Source organism: Mesocricetus auratus, unplaced genomic scaffold (genome assembly GCF_017639785.1).
Source record: "Mesocricetus auratus isolate SY011 unplaced genomic scaffold, BCM_Maur_2.0 contig_10951_pilon_obj, whole genome shotgun sequence".
NCBI lineage: Eukaryota > Metazoa > Chordata > Mammalia > Rodentia > Cricetidae > Mesocricetus > Mesocricetus auratus.
Genome location: NW_024431975.1, coordinates 25,455 through 37,854, shown reverse-complemented (window position 1 = coordinate 37,854; position 12,400 = coordinate 25,455). Strand labels below are relative to the sequence as shown.

General features: G+C 44.3%; 2 non-coding genes across 2 annotated transcripts; both read right to left on the bottom strand.

The window, feature by feature from the left end:
• Window positions 1-2,659: 2,659 nt before the first annotated feature.
• Trnac-gca lies at window positions 2,660-2,731 on the bottom strand. Its single transcript has one exon. It is a non-coding gene; the product is annotated as a tRNA-Cys (tRNA).
• Window positions 2,732-8,044: 5,313 nt separating this feature from the next.
• Window positions 8,045-8,116, bottom strand: Trnac-gca. The gene has a single exon. It is a non-coding gene; the product is annotated as a tRNA-Cys (tRNA).
• Between the last annotated feature and the right edge of the window lie 4,284 nt (window positions 8,117-12,400).

Below are 12,400 nucleotides of genomic sequence, written 5' to 3'. Positions count from 1 at the left end.
ATTCCTCTTTGATACTGCTTTTCCCTGGTCAGTATTTGGACACGTCAAGTTCCTATGGGACCACACCCTCCATCTTCCCAGGAACATCTGTCCACTGAGAGGATCTAGCAGATACCACCTTGGGGACGTCAGTGGTCTTGATAAATGGCTTTGAGCTACACAGTCGAGTTGGCGTCTTTCCCTGGGGTTGTGTCTATGGAAGGAACCAAGTTTCCTTTGTCCTAAACTATGATAGATTAATTTTGGATGGATCAATTTTATTTTCCCCACTATGCAATTTCTGAGTAATCCATACCTCCTTTGAATTCTGCATATAAAGCAAGGCAGTTCTCATCTGAGCTCAGATCTCTTTTGGGTTCCCTTGCCAAATGCAGCCGGCAGCAAGTAGCTCATGCATTGAGCCTTTTGCCCAACATTCCCTCCCCTGCTCTGCACCATCAAGGCCATTTTCTGCTTTCCAGGCTTTCACAGGCTGCGGTCATCCTGCCCTCAATAGTAGCTTCCTCGCCATTCCTACAGCTGCTAGAGCAGATTGCTTGCCACGCACCGCTGCACAGAAAGCCATGTATTTTGGGTTCTGTCCTAGTGAGAACCCCCACCCCCATACACCCATCTCAGCATTTGGCAGTCTTACTCACAGTGATGCTGCATAACAAATCTAGTGTCACAAAATACACCCGTCACGGCCGGCGATGGTGGCGCACGCCTTTAATCCCAGCACTCGGGAGGCAGAGGCAGGCGGATCTCTGTGAGTTCGAGGCCGGGCTGGACCGATAGCCTCCGAAACAATACAGAGAAACCCTGTCTCATAAAAACCAAAAAAAAAAAAAAAAATACACCCGTCACGGTGCCCGTGAGTCTGTGGTTAAAACGTGAATAGGATGATCTAGAATGGGCTTTTTGTCAGTCAAGATTGGTGACATAGAAATGAATTTGTTTGGAAACAGAAAAAAAAATGAGAATCCAGGATACACAGGATCTGACAACCCGTGGCACACTCAGGTGAGCAGGAGGAAATGGGGTTACAGACGCTGTTTGAAACAAGGGTTGGTAATGAGGTGGTGCTTGCCCACAGTTGAACAGGTAGACCCCGGACAGTCATCCTCCCAGAAGCATTTCCCGTGCAAGGTTTCAGCGTGCTTTACGCAAGGTTGCGGATTCAGAGAACTGTCGTCACGCTTCTCGTCACAGGTGTGTGTGTGTAGATCATAAAACTGGAAGAGTGACCTGTGAGGGGGAATAAAAGATCTTAAGGGAAGGGGTAAAAGGAGTAATGGGACACATCATAAGAAAGAAGGAGGAGGGAGTAATTTGGGAATGAAAGGGATCTCAGCAGGAAGGGGATGGAGGTGGGTGAGGGAATAAAAGGAGGACAAAGTGTACTGACAGACACGTGTGAAGACACCACCCTGTGGTGAAACCCAGAGCTCTGCACACTAGCCCAAAGCAGTGACTGAAAACAAGCTTCCCTGGGAGGCTGGAGCTTCGCCTGGATGCTTGCCCTTCTCATTTGGCCTTGCCTGGGTCTCGCACCCCTACAGAATTATTTACAAAGAGTTTTCTTTACAACTTTATACTCTGTCGTCATAGTGTAATTCTCCCTGCTCAACCACTGGCCTTCTATGGCCTGCTTGAATGAGTGATTCAACTCAGAAGCTTAGTGCACAGGATCTAGAAGTTTCTGGCTACCAAGAGAGGGAGAAAGTGTCACAAAACTCAAAGTGTGGACTCAGAGTGGTGAGGACTGCCACCAGTGTGACGGAGGGACAAAGATCAGGCTGACAAAGAGGGGTTAAGAATGACTCTGCTGCAACATGTCAATGTGAGTGTCCTGCGCTGCCACCTGAGGCCATGGTGGTTTCTTGGTCCGTGCTGCCACTGAGGGCCTTGTCTGGGTCCATGATCCTACTTCAGCTGTGGTTTGTGTTGATGTCCATGGCCTGTTTTACTACCAAAGACCATGCAGATGTCCACGATCTGTGTTGCAGCCTGAAGCCGTGTTGATGTTCATGATCCAGGCTGCCTTCCAAAGCTTTGGTTAGGCCCATGGCTCAACTACAGCTAGGGGAGCTGTGTTCATGGTCTGTGCTGTCACCAGAAACCACGTGGAAGACCCTGATCGGTGTGCCTGCTGCTTGTAAGAGCAAGGAAGCTTCTTTTGCAGTGAAGTCGATGACTGCAGATGCGTAGTTGAAAAGGAGGGACGTGGACGGCTTCTGTAACAACCCCTACCATCCCAACACCCCCCAAAGTAGCAGCCTAAGCAGATGCCTTCGAATAGAACTCTTAAAAAGTGTGATAAGGATGCTGAAGTGTATCTCCCCACAACTGATGGTTTCTGGCTGGGGTGCAGGAAGGGGAAGAACTCAGTTCTTTTTAGGGGACAGGCCACTGAGAGTTTGACTCCAGTGAGTATATAGATAACACAAACTGGACTTGTTTATATTTATTTTTACTTTTTCTATTTAAAAAATGTTGTGGGGGAGTCACAAGGGTAGATGTGGATATGGGAGAACTGGGAAGTGAGTGTAATCGGGGTACATGATATGAAATTCCCAAAGAATCGGTAAAAAACATATGTTGATAAAAATAAAAAGAATGACGGAAGACAATTCTAGTGAGGATAGCACAGAATCAGGGAGGAAAAGAAAAAACCTGTAGGGGGCACCTGGATTTGAACCAGGGACCTCTTGATCTGCAGTCAAATGCTCTACCCCTGAGCTATACCCCCTGGCCTTGAAGATGTTATAATTAATAGCCTTTACCTGAATGAAATACCATAAACAAGGCAGACCTATAACTTGGGTGGTGCTGCAGATCCTCTCTGACTTCCTCCTCCCTCTTATGAGAAAGTCCTCTTTGCTACTTCTCACACATGACTACTGACTTCATCCTCCTGACTTGTTGGGTTTTACAATTGAGGGCACCCTTAAACCAGTCAGAAAGTCATCTTCAACGATAACAACAATAGAGTACTTGCTGTATCAGCTGCTCTGGGTTGGGTACTGGACTGTCAGTAAGTGACTATGTCTTCCCTTGCAAGGAACAGAATTTCAGAGCTTTTGGCTTGGTGTTTATCTAATAAACAAACCAAGGGTCTTGATAATTTGTCAAGTGCACAGGCAAAATACAGAATTCATGTGAGTGGAATAATGGATATTTCTGGCTTTTTAACAATGTACTGTTGTTTATATTTTATCTGTTCATATCAAGCATATTGCTCTTGTTTAAAAAAAAGTTAGCCAGGTATGGTAGAGATCACAACACTCCAAATGCTGAGGCAGGATTCTGAGTTTGAGGTTAGCCTAGACTACTTGGTGAGGCTGTGGTTTTTATTGTTGTTGTTTTGTTTTAGTTCGTTGGGAAAGACTGTGTCCTGATTTTAATCGGCAAAGAAGCTATCGGCATGTCCAATCAGAGACCACTGGTTGAAAACACGATGGCAGACTCTTAGGACGGAGTGCAACATGGTCATAAAAATCAAATGGGTCTAGGGAGCTATCAAGGAAAGATGTTTCAGTGAGACCATTCCACAGGAAAAGGACACTGCCGCTGTGTGTAGTGTGAGCTCATTCTGGTTTTTGTTCTTTGTCTTCGTTTTTAACTTGGTTTGTTCTGGACTTTTGAAACAGGACCTCAGAATGTAGCGCAAGTTGTTCTTGAACCCTTGGCCCTCCTCTTTTCTCAGCCTCCTGAGTTCCGGGATTACAGGCAGTCGCCACCCTGGTCACCACCGTTTTAACTTTTAAAATCGCAGTGTGTTGGTTACTTTTCTTATTGCTTTGGCCAAACGTATGAAAAACCCAACTCAAGGAAGGAAGGAGGGGCTTATTTCAGGTTGTAGTTTGTAAGGAAACACTCCATCACGCCACAGTTGGCCACGCTATATCTGCAGTTGGAAAATGGAACCTGACACATGCTGGTGCTCAGGCTGCCTTCTCCAGGACCCCAAACCGTAGGTGGCAATGGTGCCACCTACAATCACCACCCCAACTAAACCTTAGACAGCAGTCCCTCACAGGCACTCCAGAGCTAGGCTAGTAATGATTCGTTCCATGGGCATGCCAAAAGGCTTGTCTCCTAGGTGATCCTAGATCCTATCTAGTTGACAGTCAGTATTAACCACCCCAGACGGTGTTATTCAAAATAAACAAAAACACTCGAGCTGCTGAGATGGCTCAGTGGTAAAGACAGCCATTGTCAAGGTTGAGTACCCGAGTTTGATCCCCAGGACACACATGGTGGAAGAACAGGACCGATTCTCGAAAGACGTCCTTTAATACATCCACGTGTGCACCATGTCAGACACTGGTGCGTGAAGACGCCAAGGAAGTGCAGATGCCCCTGACTACAGGAGCCCGGCTGCTGCAGGATCAGACGTTGCTCTCTTTTCCAGCTGTGTCAATAATTCAGGCTTATCGGGCTAATGGAAACAGGATCGTTGGCAGGAGTGTGAGTAGTTCATGGCACAAATGGGGGTGGGGGCTGGTGTCACAGATCCATGAATTCAGCAGCTTGGTTAGAGAGTTACTGGAGCTGCACCATGGACACTAGCCATAGTCATTGGCTGCTGTTGTGGCATGAGCTTTGTCCCCTCCAGGATGATTCAAAGCCACCCACCATCTATGCAACTTCCTTGGCACTCATGGTGAGGTCATGCCGTTGGACAAGGCATTGTCTCTTATGCTGGATAATGCCACAATCAAATTGATGGGGCTGTCAAGACCAGAAGTCTGTCCAAATACGTATGTTTGATGTGCATGCATTTTTGGGGGGATGTGACCATATTTTAACCTGCAGACTTTGAGAAAAGCCCATTTCCCTCCATGAGTTGTATTAGTAGTCTCCGCAGTTGTTGAAGTCTTAAGAGGGAAAAAACACCACTCACGTCTCTGAGGAAGAGGAAACGTCATCTCCTATAGACTGGGGTGCCAGATGAATTTGGTCTGACATCCCTGTCGTTGTCTCCCTTCACCCTCCTGTCTTATTCTCTCTGTACAGCCTTGATGAACACACACATCCACATCCATGTACCATATCTACCACTGTTGTCTTCTCTCATCAAACTCCCATGCTGAATTCATGTGGACTAGAAACAACGTGTGTTCATTGAAGAAAAGGCAAGGGGGCAACCTGGATTTGAACCGGGGAACCTCTTGCTCTGCAGGTCGAAGCAAATGCTCTACCACAGAGCTATGCCCTTACCTCTTTCATATATGTATAATAAATATTCTAAGCGTGCATGGCCACTCCCAGACTGTTGACATTTGACATGTACACTTGTCAGTGCTCTGCCGTAATCTGCTTCCTCTTGTGACGCCCAGCTCTTACCTACCTCTGCACGCCTGACTGTCACATCCTCATGACCAGGGCCCTCCTGCCCTAGTTCCCAGGTGAGGCAGGCACATTAAACATCTTGGAATCCCTGGGCTGGAGAGTTGTCTCAGTGGTGAAGAGAGTACTTGTTACTATTGTGGAGGACCCAGGTTCAATTCCCAGCACCCAGAAGTTTACAACCATCTCTAACTCCAGTCCAAGGGGAGTTGATTCCCTTTTCTGACCTTGGCAGACACTAGGCACATAGATATTTATGCAAGTAAAACAGCCAAGCATATAAAATGATAAAAATTAATCATGGCATTCTACAGATAAATGTCATTTAGACTCACATACAAGAGCTCAACCCAGAAAGCTGGCTGTTCAACAGATCCTTTGGAGGTAAAAGACGGGGCAGGTCTGGGCAAAAGTTCTTGGTACTCATCTTGAAAATTAATGAAGACTCTTTGGGAAGGAGAGTTTGGGGTAACATGTGTCTGTCAATCTTAAAGATAATTCTCACTCATAGCCTGTCCCACGCTACCGTCTCGCCAGCAAGAACGACGCGGCACACTTAGGATCCTTCTGCAGAACAGCTTTAATGCGTCTTGAGAGGGAGAGCATAAGGTTACAGAGCAGAGACCCAGGGAGCAAAAAGCCCAACCCTTATATAGCTCAGCAGTCCCCGCCTCGGATGTGTCATCTCCTGACTGGCTCCTGCTCGTCAGCCCATATGACGCCTCGGGAGAGGCAGAGAGTAAGGGATGGAAAAGTAGCAGGCACGTGCACACCAAGGTTGTTTACTCCAACCGACAACGGATGTCGGCGCCATCTTGTAACGGAGAATGTGGGGGCGGCTCCCCACAATAGCCAGATTAAAGATATTTATTTGATCTGTGACCTTCCATATTGTAGGCATGAAAAAAATCAGTCATTAAATTCACTTCAAAATGTGACACACCTGATTAGTAACCAAATCATAACCAGAATCTGCATTTATGCTTAAGTGACCTCTCTGAAAGGTGTCCCTGGGGCAGGATGAAAAGGAAATTTTCCTAGTGCTCCACCGGCAAGAATAGGTGCAGCTAGAGAACATAAAAACCGGAGTCAGGAACTTGTGATCCTCAGTCCAGGAACAAGTGATGCTCAATAAGCAGGAAGAAGGCTAACCAGCATCGTTCCAGCATCAGGAGAAAACTTCAGTCCCGAGCTCTAGAGCAGAGAGCTGAGTTCTCATAGCGAGTCACCACCCCAAGCGATAATGTGACTCCACACAGGTCACTTTTTAGCCATGCCCACAGTTTCCAGGTCTTCTCCACAGTCAGCTCTCCTGCACACTTGGTCATTATATGTCCTCACAGCATCCTATACCCCCTCTGGTGTGACTGAAGTTACTAGTTGGGGCATCACAGGTGTTCAACTAGCCATACCATTCTGCAGTGCATGTTGCCGTAAGTTCCAGCCCATGCTACCTGATACTCAGGGTCACTGGATGTTGGCATGGATGTTAGCAGAAGACTATACTCCCCTACAGGTAAAGGAGTGACCTGTTTTTATTAAGGGTCAGAGTCTCCATTGTCTGAAGGCTACTTTCCAATCTATAGTGAAAACCTGAATCCCCTCAATAAACCAACTATCTGCTTGCTGTAGACAAAGTCTCCAAGGGGACTAGATATGACCAGGCTCTCCCATACGTGGTAATTTCTTTGCCGTTCAATATAGAAACCAAAACATTCTTGTATCCCAAATGGCTTTATTGCAAGAATCCATATTTGACCATACAAAACACAAATGCCTGTTTTTTGTATAAATACAATGAATGATGAAATGTGTTCTAGGCAATTATTTTTAGAGACCATAAAAGACAGGATGGTAAAAGCCACAAGTTGAACTTCTAATGTATGCTCTATCTACTATCTATAACTGCAATGGGTTCTGAGAGTTTCTATCAAAAAGCCACTTGTTCACTAAAACATAAAAAGTAACCATGTTTTCAGTTTTGAGATAGTCTATATTATTTTTCATTTTTGTCTGCAGAATTTTTCTTCCAAAGCTTGAATAACATATGGCACTAAACACAACACATAACTTGACTTACCCCTTACTGCCTTGCTAGTTCTCCCACTGCAACACTCCACCCCTGGACTTAGAGCTATCTTTCTGAGTCACAGACCTTAGTGGCAGGGATCAGAAGACCAATCTTATCCCTTCCTGGGGAGAATTCTTGGATAGAGAACAGAAAAAAATGGAAGAAGCTAAGAGGTGCTGAAAAGGAATTATCTGTCCCTTAAAGGTGCTGGCGTGGTCCAGTTACAGGCATTTTACACATCAACGTGTCACACACAGATGCTTGTAGATATGAGTGAAGGTCCAGAGCACAGAGTTGCAGACAGACCTGAGCTGAGGTAGCCAGAGCTGAGGAGGCTCCAGGAAGCTCTGTAAGGCTGTGTCTCATCTTAGCTGCTTCTAGAAACAACTGGGAAGCATTTATAGTACCTTAGCTCCACCCAGGGTGTTCTAATTATTTGAGGTGAGGCCTGGGAAATGGAATTTTTATAGACACTTTGATTAATCATAATTTATTTTGGATGGAAAACCACAATAATAAAGCCTTAATATTTGCTGTTTTCAAGAAGACAATTTCTAACTCAACTCTGTTATATCGTAAAGAAGAAGAAATTAAAATTCAGGTATCTATATTTAAAAATGTAAAAAACTAGGCATAAGTAGGGGGCACCCGGATTTGAACCAGGGACCTCTTGATCTGCAGTCAAATGCTCTACCCCTGAGCTATACCCCCTAGTTATTAATGAATGGCTTAAGTAATATACTTCACTTCCAGGATTACAGCCACATCACTTGCACCCTATGCATCATCACTTTGGAACTTTTAGGCTGAAGTCAGAGGAAACACATCAGTCTACTGAATAAAAGGTCACAGGCTTCTTTCCTTAGAAACCCTGCAGCCTATGTTCTCCCAGCCTTCAATCCCCAGGATTAGACAGTCCTGGAGAGGAACCGCGCAGTCCAGCTTTGAATCCATCAAGGTGTGACTTACAAACAGAGACTCCACAGGGTCGGGGTTTTCATCCTGTCAAATGTGATGACAAACTCAGACCTGACTTTCCTGGACTAATTTTAGGTTCAGGGAACTTGCTGTAGAATTATGGGCTAGGACAAAAGATGATCACTTCTCACTCGGTTAATAAAGACAGAGAAGGATGAGGAATAAAACCCTCCAATAAATAGTTGAAAGCAGACTTTGGAAACCCCAAACCATTAATGGACCAACAGTCACAAAGGTCTAGAGTCAGGAAATATTACCAGACTAACACATGTGACCTTAAGTTAGTGGTCGACAAAGCCCTATTCCATCTAGAGAAAGTGTCTATACATGGAGGTGTCTGCCTAGCCATGGCTTTTCTCTGCTAGATCCTTAGCCTATCCTTGCATAAGTTTATATTCCCTTACTTATTATATTTTAGAATAAGTAAATCATGGTGTATGTTATATCGGATTGGATGCCTTTCTTTATCTATTTTATAATCACATTTTCTTGTTAATCTGGCCTATTAGTTTGGATTTCTCTACAAATTCTTGACACTAGAATTTGAAGGCAAGTTGCTAGGCAGTGGTGGTGCATACCTTTAGTCCCAGCACTTGGTAGGCAGAGGCAGGTGGATCTCTGTGAGTTCCAGGACAGCCTGATCCACTGAGTTCTGGGACAGCCTGGGCTGTTACACAGAGAAATTCTATCTTAAAAAAAAAGGAAAAAAAAAAAGAAAAAAAGCAAGTAGTTTTGCTTTGCAGAAAAATCTAGGAAATACTGGTAGAGAACTCCTCAAAGCACTCCTCAAAGGTGGCTTGGTTATTACCTGTTACTCTCTCTTTTTTAAAAAAACAATGCTGAATTTGATTTATTAAAACTTTTATTTATGGTTTAGGAAAAAGACTAATAAGTGAGATTGGCCTACTGTTTTGTTTTTCTTATAATCTTTGATAATTTTTACAGCATCTCTAATTAGACTTACAAAATGAGTTGGGCTAAGCACCCCCTTTTAAATTTTTTTCTGGAATTGTTTATTTAAGTTCTTTCTGAACGTTTTGGTATACATGACACAATCTGTGCCTTGTGGAGTTTTTGTTTGTTTTAATAATTGTAACCTTTTAATGATAAATAGTTCTACTACAATTTTAATGTCTTCAATAGTTATCTATTATTTTTATTTCTTTTGATTTAAAATTAATTCCAGTATCATATCCTGGGTTTTTTTTTGAAAATTCCAAACCACTCTCTGTAATGTGTCCTAAGAAATGTCCTCAAATGAATGACCCACTTTGATGTTCCTGTGCAGCTTGCAGGGCTGCCTGAGGCTCCTGAAATACAGCTTTAACTCCAATCCATGTCTTAGAAAGGCACCTGACCATGTAATCATTAACCTCTGAACCTTAGGGGCATCATACTTCCTACACACACCACACACACACACACACACACACACACACACACACATCTTTGCACTCTAAAACATTCTTCACACAGTATTCTTTTTCCCCTCAACTGTCTGTCAGGTGGAATCTTACTACATGTTGCTTACACTCTCATCTTTAAAAAAGATTGTCTTTTAATTATTCTTTGATAATGTCATACATATAAGCAATGTGTCCTGATCATATGCACCCCACCTCCCCTGCCACTTCCTATGGGAGCTCCCAACACATTCTTCCCCTGCTTCCATGTTCTCCCATTTCTTGCTGATGACCTGCCAAAGTCTGTTACTGCTGCCTGTTGACTGACATTCTGACTTGGTCTTGTACAGGTACCATAGCTGCGGTGTAGTGGCCATGTCTTGTGTAGTAGATGGAATCCCAGCACTCCTCCCCATTCTCCAGTTCTTACATTTTTTTTCTCTGTTCATCTTCTGATGTGTTTCCTGAGCCTTGGAGAGGAATTTGTTGGGAGCCAGATGTACTCAAGACTTGGTCAGAGGCCCTACAAAAAGACAAAGAGGACACTAGCTCTGTGTCCTTGCCTCGAGGCAGACTTGGTGAGGTCTATTTTGGGGATGGAACCAGAACCTTGAAGGAGTTAACCTGGATTTCCCTCTTTAAAGCTGTGGTTATCCTGTGTCTGAGGTATCCTGTGTTCTCCTTGCCAACGTTGTTTGATTTAGCTTTCTGCTGACCTTGGCCCAATTTTTCCCCGAAAACAGTACATAAGATGCTGTGCTTCCAGCTAAACACTGAACTGAACTCCTGGAATCCAGTTGTAGAGAGGGAGGAGTGATGAACAAAGGGGTCAAGACCATGCTGGAGGAACACGCAGAAACAGCTGACCTGAACAAGTAGGAGTTCATGGACCCCAGTCTGACAGCTGGGGAACCAGCATAGGACCAAACCAGGCCCCCTGAACGTGGGTGTCAGCTAGGAGGCCTGGGCAGTCTATGGGGCCTCTGGGCCCTGGCACGAGTATTTATCTCTAGTGCACACATGGACTTCGGGAGCCCATTTCCCATGGAGGGATACTCCCTTAGCATAGATACACAGGAGAGAACCTAGGCCCTGCCCCAAATGACTTGACAAGACTTTGATGATCCCTCATGGAAGGCCGCACCCTCCCTGGGGAGTAGATGGGGAATGGGATGAGGGGGGCATTCAGTGGGGACATGGGAGGACAGGAGGGAGAGGGAACTTGGATTGATATGTAAAATAAGATTGTTTATAATATAAATAGAATGTATTTTTAAAAAGATGCTGTGCTTCTTAGTAAGCTTGCTTGGGATAAAGCATAGCTTGCACAAGACCTCCTGACCCCAGCTTTTCTATCTTCTTTATCTTTTATTCCCCTGGTCCTCCCACCTAGGAACCTGTCACTGAAGAACGACCTGCTGGTTCAGGTCAGGAGTGGATACAGATGTCCAATTTAAGTCTGAGCACTCGGTAGCCACATACACTCAGTACTCTTAGTGCTGAGTACTGAATAGTCACATGCACTCAGTACTTGGACCAGTTATGAGTCTCTGCATGAACTTCTGATCACTGCAGAGAGAAGCTTCTCTGGCCAAGGTTAAGGGCAGCATTAGGATAGTAGAATAAACATATTTAAAGGACAGTTTGACAACATGTTATTTGGCAAAACAACAGTAGTAGATTCCTCTCTAGGACCTGTGACCTCCAAAGCTCTGGATTTTTGACCAGGTATGCAGAACGAGGTCTGCAGAATTCCTTCCTTCCTGTGGATCATGTCTCACAACCACTCCAAAAGCAGTTGGATACAGCCATATACTTCACACTAAATGGGCATATCTTGTCTGGCATGTCAGTGTTGCAGCACGCAGGGTTCATTGCAGGTATACTGTTGATGTCTGCTCTACACCAGAAGCTTGGGCAGCATCTTCCAAAACTATGAAAACCAGCCACCAGAGACGAAATACTCAGATAAGTCCCAGCTTCTTTTTTTCCATGTCCTACCACAAAAGTGTGTTGTGTCTTCAGCAAAGGGGTCTTAAGTCTAGTTCAGGGCATTCTCTTCTTTAAGACATCATTAACCCATGTGGCGCTAAGAAGAGGGTATATTCTTTTGTGTTTGGATGGAATGTTCTATAGATTTTCTGTTAATCCCAATTGGGTCATAACTTCTGTTAGTTCCTTTGTTTCTTGGTTAAGTTTATGTCTGGTGGCCCTGTTTAGTGGTGAGAGCTGGGTGTTGAAGTCTCCCACTATAAGTGTGTGAAGATTTATGTGTGATTTGAGCCTTAGTAATGCTTCTTTTATGAATTGGGTGTCATCATATTTGGGGTACAGATGTTCAGAATTGGGACTTCTCGTCAGTGTCACATGAAACCTTCTCTAAAATTGAATCGAACACATACTCAGCAACATAGCAAACCTCAAGAGGTACAAAAAAACTGGAATTAACAGCACAACTGAAAACTATAGAACAAAAAGAAGCAAACTCAGCTGGAGGAGTAGATGCCAGGAAACAATCAAATTAAGGACTGAAATAAATGAAGTAGAAACCAGGAAAACAATACAGAGAATCAATGAAACAAAGAGTTGGTTCTTTGAGAAAACCAACAAGATA